The sequence below is a fragment of the Bos indicus genome, chromosome 22 (assembly GCF_029378745.1).
Source record: "Bos indicus isolate NIAB-ARS_2022 breed Sahiwal x Tharparkar chromosome 22, NIAB-ARS_B.indTharparkar_mat_pri_1.0, whole genome shotgun sequence".
Lineage (NCBI taxonomy): Eukaryota > Metazoa > Chordata > Mammalia > Artiodactyla > Bovidae > Bos > Bos indicus.
In genome coordinates, this window is record NC_091781.1 from 23837169 (window position 1) to 23850860 (window position 13692).

Consider the following 13692-nt stretch of genomic DNA (forward strand, 5'->3'; position numbering starts at 1 on the left):
ATAAAAGAAAAAATATGATGGAAAAAGGAAAATGCAAAGGAATTTAGTGCATGGATCATCAAAGCAAAATGCTGGCTAGATGGAAAAGAATAGTAAGCAAAACAAACCTCCCTTCTTACACTTACTATTGGACTAAAAATAATGTGATGTTTAATCCATTTCTTCTCTCTTACGAAATGATCCATCACATCCCTGTCCTTGAAAATGTTATGGCTTTATAAAAGCACTGAACAATTTCCCACACCTGGTTAAGCCCAATGAAACACTGTACTATTACAAAGCTGATCCATAAACTGCAATTCTATAAAATTCATATAGATTACCAGGAGGCTTGTGCTATTATGGTTCTCTCATTCAGAGAGTGCAGGTTTGATGTGGGCAAAACATTATGAGGCTTTTACAAGCCAACACCATCAATACCTTTACAAAATACACTTGCTTCTGGAATGGTCATTCATGCTGAGAAAGGAAAAGATAGGGGCTACACGATAGTAGAGTCTCTTAGGATGAATGCATTTAACACTATGGTGTTGATTATGTGGCACTCATGTTAAAAGAGAAGTCAGAATACCTCATCCACCAGATAAAACTAGAAATGCTTTTAAATGAGTCATCAACATAGAAAGAGGTTAAACCTACAGTTGCATTATATTTACTATATTAGACATAAAGATTTAGATAAAGAGAAAGCTACTTCCTGATTTTGAGATACTGGAAGAGTTTTCCAACAAAATTCACTCACCATTTATTATCTTCCTCTCTTTATGTGTTTTTCTTTCAATGTATGAAAAAATCACTGCTGGTTTTAAAACAGAATTGTAAGAAAGGAGCATTGATGTGTGTATACTATCAGGGGTAAAATAGCTAGTGGGAAGATGCTGCATACCACATAAGCCCAGCCCAATGCTCTGTGAAGACCTAGAGGAGTGGGATGGGAGGCAGTAGGGAGGCTCCACAGGGAGGGAATAGATATATCAGTTCAGTTCTCTTGCTCAGTCGTGTCCGACTCTTTGCGACGCCATGAACCGCAGCACACCAGGCCTCCCTGTCCACCACCAACTCCCGGAGTCCACCCAAACGAATGTCCATTGTGTCGGTGATGCCATCCAACCATCTCATCCTCTGTCGTCCCCTTCTCCTCCTGCCCTCGATCTTTCCCGGCATCAGGGTCTTTTCCAATGAGTCAGCTCTTCACATCAGGTGGCCAAAGTATTGGAGCTTCAGCTTCAACATCAGTCCTTCCAACAAACACCCAGGACCTATCTCCTTTAGGATGGACTGGGTGGATCTCCTTGCAGTCCAAGGGACTCTCAAGAGTCTTCTCCAAAGCCACAGTTCAAAAGCGTCAGTTCTTTGGTGCTCAGATTTCTTCACAGTCCAAATCTCACATCCATACATAACTACTGGAAAAATCACAGCCTTGACTAGACGGACCTTTGTTGGCAAAGTAATGTCTCTGCTTTTTAATATGCTGTCTAGGTTGGTCATAACTTTCCTTCCAAGGAGTAAGCCTCTTTTAATTTCATGGCTGCAGTCAACATTAGCAGTGATTTAGGAGCCCAGAAAAATAGTCAGCCACTGTTTCCACTGTTTCCCCATCCATTTCCCATGAAGTGATTGGACCAGATGCCATTATCTTCGTTTTCTGAATGTTGAGCTTTAAACCAACTTTTTCACTCTCCTCTTTCACTTTCATCAAGAGGCTTTTGAGTTCCTCTTAACTTTCTGCCATAAGGGTGGTGTCATCTGCATATCTGAGGTGATTGATATTTCTCCCGGCAATCTTGATTCCAGCTTGTGCTTCTTCCAGCCCAGTGTTTCTCATGATGTACTCTGCATATAAATTAAATAAGTAGGGTGACAATATACAGCCTTGACGTACTCCTTTTCCTATTTGGAACCAGTCTCTTGTTTCATGTCCAGTTCTAACTGTTGCTTCCTGACCTGTATATAGGTTTCTCAAGAGGCAGGTCAGGTGGTCTGGTATGGCCATTCTTTCAGAATTTTCCACAGTTTATTGTGATCCACAGTCAAAGGCTTTGGCATAGTCAATAAAGCAGAAATAGATGTTTTTCTGGAACTCTCTTGCTTTTTCCATGATCCAGCGGATGTTGGCAATCTGATCTCTGGTTCCTCTGCCTTTTCTAAATCCAGCTTGAACATCTGGAAGTTCATGGTTCATGTATTGCTGAAGCCTGGCTTCAAGAATTTTGAGCATTACTTTGGTAGTGTGTGAGATGAGTGCAATTGTGAGGTAGTTTGAGCATTCTTTGGCATTGCCTTACTTTGGGATTGGAATGAAAACTGACCTTTTCCAGTCCTGTGGCCACTGCTGAGTTTTCCAAATTTGCTGGCATATTGAGTGCAGCACTTTCACAGCATCATCTTTCAGGATTTGAAATAGCTCCACTGGAATTCCATCACCTCCACTAGCTTTGTTTGTAGTGATGCTTCCTAAGGCCCACTTAACTTCACATTCCAGAATGTCTGACTCTAGGTATACATATATATATGTGTGTATATATATATATATGTGTATATATATATATGTATATATATATAAAATTATGACTCACTCATGGTGATGTACAGAAGAGACCAACACATTACAAAGCAATTATGATTCAACAAAAATTAAATATTTAAAATAATAAAAAATATTATCAATTTCCAACTGATAATATTTGTGAAATAGGATTAGACCCTCTCTCTGACTGGTATACTACTATATTATTACATTATATCAATATTTTAATAGCAATAGTAATAACAATAAAATGCATGTTTATGCACCTTACTATATCTTAATGCACTTTAAAAAAAACTGATATAATTAAAGTCTACACAGCAATGTGAAAGGACTTCATGACATTGAATTATACCGTCAAAAATGGTTACAACAGTTAGTTTTATGTTATGTATATTTTGCCACAACAAAAATTTTTAAAAATACAATGGTTGAACTCATATTACTAAGTCTACCTGATCTGAAGTGTTCTTTTGTTGAGTTATTTTTGTCAGGTGTTTGGATTCATGCAATAATTTGGTAAAGTAATTTAAAAAATTGCTTTCCCCATATGTTTCAGTTCAGTTGAGTTCAGTTCAGTTGCTCAGTTGTGTCTGACTCTTTGTGACCCCTTGTATCGCAGCACACCAGGTCTCCCTGTCCATCATCAAATCCTGGAGTTCACTCAGAGTCACGTCCATCGAGTCGGTGATGCCATCCAGCCATCTCATCCTCTGTCATCCCCTTCTCCTCCTGCCCCCAATCCCTCCCGCATCAGAATCTTTTCCAAAGAGTCAACACTTCACATGAGGTGACCACAGTACTGGAGTTTCAGCTTTAGCATCAGTCCTTCCAATGAATGAAATTAAAAGACGCTTACTCCTTGGACGGAAAGTTATGACCAACCTAGATAGCATATTCAAAAGCAGAGACATTACTTTGCCAGCAAAGGTTCGTCTAGTCAAGGCCATGGTTTTTCCTGTGCTCATGTATGGATGTGAGAGTTGGACTGTGAAGAAGGCTGAGTGCCGAAGAATTGATGCTTTTGAACTGTGGTGTTGGAGAAGACTCCTGAGAGTCCCTTGGACTGCAAGGAGATCCAACCAGTCCATTCTGAAGGAGATCAGCCCTGGGATTTCTTTGGAAGGAATGATGCTAAAGCTGAAACTCCAGTACTTTGGCCACCTCATGCGAAGAGTTGACTCATTGGAAAAGACTCTGATGCTGGGAGGGATTGGGGGCAGGAGGAGAAGGGGACAACAGAGGATGAGATGGCTGGATAGCATCGTTGACTCGATGGACATGAGTCTGAGTGAACTCCGGGAGTTGGTGATGGACAGGGAGGCCTGGCGTGCTGCGATTCATGGGTCGCAAAGAGTTGGACACGACTGAGCGACTGATCTGATCTGATCTGATCTTCCAATAAATACCCAGGAATGATCTCCTTTAGAATGGACTGGTTGGATCTCCTTGCAGTCCAAGGGACTCTCAAGAGTCTTCTCCAATACCACAGTTCAAAAGCATCAATTCTTCGGCGCTCAGCTTTCTTCACAGTCCAACTCTCACATCCATACATGACCACTGGAAAAACCATACCCTTGACTAGACAGACCTTTGTTGGCAAAGTAATGTCTCTGCTTTTCAATATGCTATCTCGGTTGGTCATAACTTTCCTTCCAAGGAGTAAGCCTCTTTTAATTTCATGGCTGCAGTCACCATCTGCAGTGATTTTAGAGCCCAAGAGAATAAAGTCTGTCACTCTTTCCATTGTTACCCCTTCTATTTGCCATGAAGTGATGGGACCAGATGCCAAGATCTCAATTTTCTGAATGATGAACTTTAAGCCAACTTTTTCACTCTCCTCTTTCATTTTCATCAAGAGGCTCTTTAGTTCCTCTTCACTTTCTGCCATAAGGATGGTGTCATCTGCATATCTGAGGTGATTGATATTTCTCCTGACAATCTTGATTTCAGCTGGTGCTTCCTCCAGCCCAGTGTTTCTCATGATGTACTCTGCATAAAAGTTAAATAAGCAGTGTGACAATATACAGCCTTGACGTACTCCTTTTCCTATTTGGAACCAGTCTGTTGTTCCATGTCCAGTTCTAACTGTTGCTTCCTGACCTGCATATAGGTTTCTCAAGAGGCAGGTCAGGTGGTCTGGTATTTCCATCTCTTTCAAATTGCCAACATCCACCAGATCATGGAAAAAGCAAGAGAGTTCCAGAAAACTACCTATTTCTGATTTATTGATTATGCCAAAGCCTTGACTGTGTGGATCACAATAAACTGTGGAAAATTCTGAAAGAGATGGGAATATCAGACCACCCCATATGCTTACAGAAATTAAATTTAAAAAATGTGTTCTGTGAAGGAGCATGCAGGATAATTTCTTGAGATGTAGTTGAAAATATCACTGATTTCTTCTGTAATGGTTTGCTCAGGTTTTCTTTTAGAATCTACTATATGTATATTCTTTTATTTCTGATTATATAAATAAAGTATAATCAGTATAAAAATGAAATAATAACAAAGAAATGTTTTAACTACTTGAATTTCCAGCTAAAGATAACTGCCCATTAATATTTCAGTGAGAATTATTTTATATATTTTTACACATATAGGCATTTTTGCTGTCATATTCTTTTAAAGTAGTCTTTGTATTTCACTGTCCTTTGAAAATCTTATAAGCTTGTTTCATTTATCTAGAAATATTTATGTGGGGGATAAGTTCAAGCCCTTCTGCTAAGTAATACAGAAAGAAACAAATTAACCCCTAAAATGTGCTCCCCAAAGATGTTACATCCTCATATGCTGTGCTGTACTTAGTTACTCAGTCTGACTTTTTGCAACTCCATGGACTCTAGCCAGCCAGGCTCCTCTGTCCATGGGGATTCTCCAGGCGAGAATACTGGAGTGGATTGCCATGCCCTCCTCCAGGGGATCTACCCAACCCAGAGAGCGAATCCAGGTCTCTGGCATTATAGGTGGATTCTTTATTGTCTGAGCCAACAAAGAAGCCCAAGAATACTGGAGTGGGTTGCCTAACCCTTCTCCAGAGGAACTTTCTGACCCAGGAATTGAACCAGAGTCTCCTGCATTGCAGGCAGATTCTTTACCAGTTGAGCTACCAGGGAAGCCCTACATTAGTGGGATGAAATGCCTACATAAACAAGAAGCATTTCTGGTACCTCAAAGGCATGGACCTTTGGAAGCCACCAGGCATCTTACAATATTAGGAAAATCTGAAACCCCACAGGCCAGGAAAGTCTTACATCTTCCGTCTTCCAGTCATACGTCTATGCTATCATCTATCATTCATATGCTGGAGGCACCATCCCCTGTGTCCACAGTGAGGGGGAGATTTAAGTCTCTGTCATCTTTGCTGCCCAGTCAGAACCACCAATATAGAGTTTGGATGTCAATGTCAAGGCTAGGCTAAGCACCGAGTTGTTAGCACCAAAAATATGACATGTTTGATGAAAAAATCCACAACTGTAGTCGCCAATAGTAGGTACTCAAAGACATTTAACATATATTATATACTCAAGGCTTTACACAGAAATCTTTATAGAATGAGAAAAATTTAAATTAATTTTCAAAGGTAAATAATTTAGGATGACACACTTTTGTGTTCAACAAATTTGATGTTTATCTTTTTTCCCCACACCTAAAATAGTCCCCCAATATCAAAAGGCTTAGTGATTCAAAAAGAGAGGTTTGAATTTTCTTTTGTTATTCTTAGAACTACTGTCTGGATTCTCAAACTATGCAGTTGAGAATGATTCAATCAAGACCATTGTTGAAGTAATTTAAACTGGAGTGTCTCATTATTTGTAGTCAAGAAGCAATTTCTCTATGGCTGTTATCATTCATTTTGATTCACCTAAAGTAGAGATACAAGAGCCAGACTGAACACAAATATTTAGTTTTTGCCAATTTTGGCTACAGAAAATAGACTTTTACTATGTGAAGGTATACAAGGTCATATGGAATCTTATATATATTTTTAAATAAAAATGACCTGCCTACTTGGAACAGTGGAAATAATAGCTAACACATGTGAAGTGCTTATTATCTACTCTGAAGGTACAGTCTAGCTCAATCATCATAACAGGTTTATGAGGTAAGTTCCAATACCATTGCTTTTACAAATGAATAAAGATCCAGTGAGTTTAAGTAAATTGCTTCAAGTCACACAATAGCAAGCCGTATATCTATGACTTGAATTCAGGCAGTTTAATTTAAAGCTTTCTATCTTAACTGCTCTGCAATTCCACCTTGTTTTAAGTTACAGGAGTATATACATACGATGCATAAATGTAACAAAACATATTATCAAAAGCATCATAATTATTTAATAACTCAGTTAAACTGTATCAATTATTGCTATATACTATGAGAGAGTCCAATGTTCTCATTAAAACACAAAAGGCCTATGACCCAGACAATGGAGTATTGGAGTCTCATTTCTTGGCATTTAAAGAAAAAAAAATACATATATATATGCACACACATAAGTATACCTACACACACATGTATATATACATATACATACAGAGAAAAAAATGAGTAACCTATCTACAATAAAATAAATAAAATGTATAATAGTAAAAATATAATAAGCAAATAGTAAAAAATTTAAAATAAGGGTAAATGCATAAATTAATATGTGAAAGAGAAGACTAAGGACAGAAAGATCTAAAGTTGAAACAATGTGTCCATATAATGAAAAGATTATCTGTGTTTTAAGGTATGGAAATGAACACAGATGTTATAAATGCACTGACTGTCTACGAAGGGTCTCTGATTAACTGCATTGAGTATTTGGTAAATGCTCATGCTCTCTCTAAACTTGAATACAGGAAAAACTTCAAGATGTCATCTGTACTTGAACAGATGAACTATTCTACGTCAAAGTTCAAGTTAAAGGCCAAACAAACATTACCTCTCCCATCTCAGTTCACTAAGAACAGTGTCTTAAAACTTAGAGTTTATGAACATAAGCCGAAGTACTTGCCTTTTTCAGAGGTTACAGAGTTTGATTCTCTGTATATGAAGTTCAAGAACAGGCAAACCTAGTCTATAGTGACAGAAGTCAGAAGGCCAATTGTTTCAAGTTAGGGAGACATTGACTGTAAAGAGGTAAGAGAGGTAAGAGAGAACTCTTCCAAGGTAATGAAAATATTCTCTGTCTTGATAGGAGTGTGGGTTACAGGTACCTATATTGATCTATACACTTAAAATTTAAGATTCTTACATTAAATGAAGCATATCTAAATTTAAAAGGAGAAAATATGCTTCAAAATGCAACAACCATTCAATCAAAGGCAAAGAGGCATAAAACAGTGAAATTTACATGACATATAGAGAACAAGGAATTCAGTATCTTTTCCCAGGGACTAATTTTTCCATAATAAAGAGGAAGGAGACAGATGGAAAAGGGGGAGACAGGGAAGGAGAATAAAGAATAAAGGAAAGAAAGTAATAGTCCAGTGAATGAACTTTCAGTTTGAAAAATAAAACTTCCTTTTGAAAAGCCATTCCATAAAACCAAACAGGGCAATCATTTAAGGCTGCAGTTTCCAAATTTTTCATGTTAATGGTTTACTTTCTCCTCAACAAATGTATTTAATTAGAATTCTATTTATCAGATTTTTAACACTTTTACAGGTTCTATTGAATAAATAGCTCAATACTTCTGAGGAAACAAGTATGTGTCAGGCACGCATGCCAGTTTTCAAGATGACTGAGTAATAAACAAGGGAGAGATTCACTGCACTAATATCGTCATTTTAAATGTAAAGCCTGGTTGAAATACAGACGTTGCACTATGGTGGGCTGGTGCTCACTCTGAACAAGTGAGATTCCAAAGCACTGCAAATCTAACAAAGGGCTTAAGGAATAGTTCTTACATTTTGCTAATATCACACATGAGTAAAAATAACATTTGTCTTATCTTCGCTTGCCCAAGTCACCATAGTCAGGCTGACCGTGCTGGACTGTTGCTGTTGTGCTCAATCCTGTCAGACTCTTTTGCAGCCCTATGGACTGCAGACTGCCAGCCTCCTCTGTACATGGGATTTTCCAGGTGAGAATACTGGAGTGGGTTGCCATTTCCTCCTTCAGGGGAACTTCCCAACTCAGGGATCAAAACCACATCTCCTGCATTGATAGTCAGATTTTTTAGCGCTGAGCCACCAGGGAAGCCAACATACAAAAGTAGAGGGAGCTGATTTATCCCTAAGCTTATTCACATTAAAGCTAATCTAGTCTTTCATTTTTGATATCTCAGTTAAGGATTCATATTCTAATGCAGTAACACTAAAAATATACATGGTCTTGATTTTCAGTGTTAATACATTCTTCAAAACCCTAGTAACCTAGCCCTGACTTTCAACAGCAGTTCTATTTTGGCCACCAGCAATGAAACTGACTATATAATATATGAGGTGATGAGACAGAATATTAAAATAGGAGAATAAAAAAGTTATCTTCAGATATCTTTTGAGAGGATAAAAATGGAGGATTACCATTGTACAACTGTCAAGAGAAAGGATTAATTTTTAAATCATTTTCTATTTCTACTGCCTGATGTGGTAAAGTTGGATGAATAAAAGGCCATTGTCTTTATTCATTAATTTCAAGAGATTGTTGGAAGATGGAAATCTTTTGTAATGATTATGCCTTTGTAACAATCTTTATGTAAAAACTATGACTCTTAGAGAATACTCTGTTCTCTTCTAACTGTAAATGTTGTCAGAAGGATGAATTAGAGAGCAGCAGTCAACACAGATTTTCAGTGTCTGCCTCACAAAGTTCATTTGAGGGTTTTTTTGGCTTCTTACACTTGCCAAGATACCATCTTATCAAAAGAACTTGATTGTGATCATTTCTCAGTACATACAAATACCAGATCATTATGCTGTATGCCTGAAACTAATAAAACATTATATGTCAATTATGTGGCTTCTCAGGTGACACAGTGGTAAAGAATCCTCCTGCCAATGCAGGAGACAGAAGAGGTGCAGATTAGATCCCTGGGTTGGGAAGGAAATGGCAATCCACTCCAGTACTCTTGCCTGGGAAATTCCACGGACAGAGGAGCCTGATAGGCTACAGTTCATGGGGGTGCAAAGACTTGGACACAACAGCACATACATGCAATGCATGTCAATTATATTTCTTCTTTTTTTATTTTTCTGGCTGTGTCAAGATCTTGACACACAGGATCTTATTTCCTACAACAGGGAACAAATCCACATCCCCTGCATTGCAAGCATGGAGTCTTTACTACTGGACAGCCAGGGAAGTACCTATACCTTAATTTTTAAAAAAATAACTTGTTTTAAATTAGATAAAGGAGAAATGTTTAAATGTACATCATTGTTCTAATAAGCCAACATGGGTTAGAGGAATGGCAGTAAATAGAGCTAAAAATGACCAAACTATGAAAAGTTAACCTTCCCAAATACCTAAATCTTTATCAGTGATCCAATGGATTCCCTTCATGGTGTGGTGACAGCTACGTACCAACAAAGCCATTTCTGCTTTCTGCAGAAACTATCAGTTCATATGTCAAAACAGAAAAAGATAATGTCTCTATAGGAATGTATGAATATATATATATGTTTAAAATTAGATTAAAACATTTAAAAAATAAGTAAAAATATGAAATAGTAATTTAAAATACATACTGTAAACATAAATATATATAATTCTATTAAATATACAGTTGAAATTTGAACATGGGTGTGAATTGTATGCCATTTTTCAGTAAACAAACCGAAAACATTTCTGGAGATTTTCAATATTCAGAAAAATATTGCTGACAAACCATGTAGCCCAGAAATACTGAAAAGATTAAGAAAAAGGTATGGCATGAAAGTGTAGAGCAGATGTAGATACATATATACTGTAACATACATATATGTGCTGATCAACTGTTTATGTTATTGGTAAGGCTTCCAGTCAACAGTATTCTATTAGTAGTTAAGTTTTAAGGGGATCGAAAGTTCTATGATTTTCAACAGCAGTTGGGAGGGTACTGGTGCCCCCACCCCATGCTGCTCAGGAGTCAACTGTATAAATGTATAATGTATAATATATATACAGATAATCTATGTGCATGTTTCTTTCAAATAGAGACTAGATATCATCATACATGCTTGACTATATCTTTATATTAAATTAAATAGGGCCTAACCATTTTTTTATAGAAATGAAACAAAACACATTGAAGTGGGATCTGGAAATAAACAACTATACAATTATTATTGATTCTTAGATATTTGACATTATTTTATGCAGCCATTTTCATTATTGAAAAGAACATTATAAAGGTACAAATGTTTCTATTAAATAAAACCTCTAAGATAAGTATGCTTTAATTCCCTAGGATTCATGACATGTTAGAAGATGATCCGAAACCTGTGATTTTGTTCCTCTTAAGTACCAGGTGTATAAACACAACTATGGTTCATTTTCCTTTAATGATACAGATGTGAAAGATATTCTTATTGACATGCAGACCTAATCTGACTGATTAGCTGAAGAGCAGAATTCTGCCACACAAAATCAACTGTATATGTACAAAAATAAATTGCAAAGCCCTGCAAGTAACCTCCAAAGCTTAATATTTTAAAAGTTATGTGACCTTGGGTAAGTCATCAGTAGGTACATCTTCAATTTAACCACCTCTGCAATGAGAAGATTGTTCTAAAATAGCCTCTTTTAGAGGGTGTGCAGAAAACACAAGCCTTCTACTCTGTTGGTGGGAATGTAAATTGGTGCAGTCACTATGGAAAACAATTCCTTAGTAAAGTTAAAAATAGAACTATCATAGGATCCAGCAATCCCACTTCTAGACATACATGTTAGAGAAAACTTTAACCCCAAAAGATATATGCACCCCAGTGTTCACAGTAGCACTGTTGACAACAGCCAAGACATGAAAACAACCTATCATCAACATCATCAACAGAGGAATGGATAAAGCTTTGTGCGTGCATGAATATTACTCAGCCATAAAAATTGAAATAACGTCACTTGCAGCAACATGGATGAACCTAGAGATCATCATACTAAGTGCAGCAAGCCATTTAGACAAAGACAAATATACAACACTCCTTATGTGTGGAATCTAAAGTGATAAAATAAACTTATTTACAAAACAGAAAGAGACTTACAGACAGAGAAAACAAACTTACAGTTACCAAAGGGTAAAGGGCGGGGGGGATGTCTGGAGTATGGGATTAGCAGATGCAGACTACTATATATAAAATAGATAAAAAATAAAGTCTTACAGTATAGAACAGGGAACTGTATTCAATATTGTGTAAAAAACTATAATGGAAAAGAATCTGAAAAGTATATATATATTAATATATATCTGCACACATAAACACACACACACATATATATATATTTAGCTGAATTACTTTTCTGTACACCAGAAACTAATACAACATTGTAAATCAACTATACTTCAACTAAAAAGTTTGAAAATAAAATAGCCTCTAGTATACTTTCTACTTTAATTCCATGAAGACTTTGACTATCACACTCCATTCTGTGATGAAGTTATATTTACTTACTATTGATAAGCATATTTTTGTCCTACAGAGGAATTATAACACAAATGATATGTCAAGCTTATTATTTATTATTTCTCACTTTCCAAGTGGTCTTCTGAAGGAAGCACTGGGATCTTCTCTTTTCCCAATTTATTAAAATGAACCACATATCCAAAATACACACTGAAGACTCTCTTCATCCACTTTCTCTATTTATCATATATTAATACATAAACCACAACCATGTTTCCAAGAGTGGCTCTCAGTGCTCTTCTATTAGCAAATAGCTGGCCTGACTCCCTAAATGAGAATTATAAACTATACCTCTTACTATTTTTTTTTCCTAAAACACATTTTCCTAATATTTAATTTATAAATCATTTCCCAGATGTATCAGTAATAAATGGTTGTAGGCGGCAGACAGGTCTCCAACAAGAAAGTATCATGCTTGCTGTTTACTTGGAGGCCTCATTAAAAAGGCATCAAGAGAAAGCAAAATATAAACAACCCTGTGAGCCTTTGTAATTGGTCTCAAGGGACACGAAACTCTGAGGATATCAATAAGGAAATGCCCTAGTCCAAACTCCCTCTTAGGTTGTACAAAAAATACTTACTTGCTGATAAAAAAGTTTGTGCAAGATAGCTGCTTATGATCAAAGTGAGAACAAAGCAAAAAATAAGTGCTCCATGATTTCAGATATTCTCCATAAAGCATATTTTAAGAAAATGACCAAGGTAATCCTTTTCTTTAATTGCCATGCTGCTCATAAATAAAGTAATTTTAAACAAATATGTCACAGATGTTTATCATGTAGAAGTGCAGGGATATATATATATATATATATATATATACACATTATATACATAACATATACACATATTTAAGTGGTATGGTCAACACATTAGTTTACAATTTAGATGTTAAAAAATTAGACATGTCCCAAATGGATTATTTTGTGAAGGTTAATCCTTTAAATTACCAATTTTTGAACTAAGGGTTTTCCTAAAGTAAGACATTCTTTTGTAAAGATTGGGGACAACTGTTCATGACTGCATTTTATCTTCATATTTATCAGACCTCAAATTTGATGTTTTGACTGATTTCAATTATCATTTTCAGCATATCACCCTTTTTCACCTTTTCATGACTCAAAGGGGGAGTGTCATCCCATATAATAGATGAAGTAGGTCCAATAAATGTGGCCAAATAACACATGAAGCTAAGATTACTGAAAAACATGTGTGTGTGTGTGTGTGTGAGCGCGCATGCACGCACGCGTGCTCAGTTGCTCAGCCATGTCCAACTCTGCAATGCCATGGACCGCAGCCCTCCAGGCTCCTCTGTCTATGGGATTTTTCAGGCAAGAATACTGGTGTGGGTTGCCATTTTCTCCTCCAGGAGATCTCCCCAACCCAGGGACTGAACCCACATCTCCTGTGTATCCTGTATTGGAAGGTCGATTCTTTACCCCTGAGCCATCTAGGAAGCTCCTGAAATACAGATGCACCACCAAAATCCACTATAGTGTTCTTCATATTCATTTTATTTTATGCCTTTTCTTTGTTTAAAGGAATCCTTCCATATAGCGAGATAGATTCATGGCAGTTACG

General features: G+C 36.8%; 1 protein-coding gene across 4 annotated transcripts in view; it reads right to left on the reverse strand.

Annotated features, from left to right (window-relative positions):
• Nucleotides 1-13692, reverse strand: part of CNTN4 (contactin 4) — a 1025129-nt gene that overhangs the window by 695267 nt on the left and 316170 nt on the right. The window lies entirely within an intron of this gene.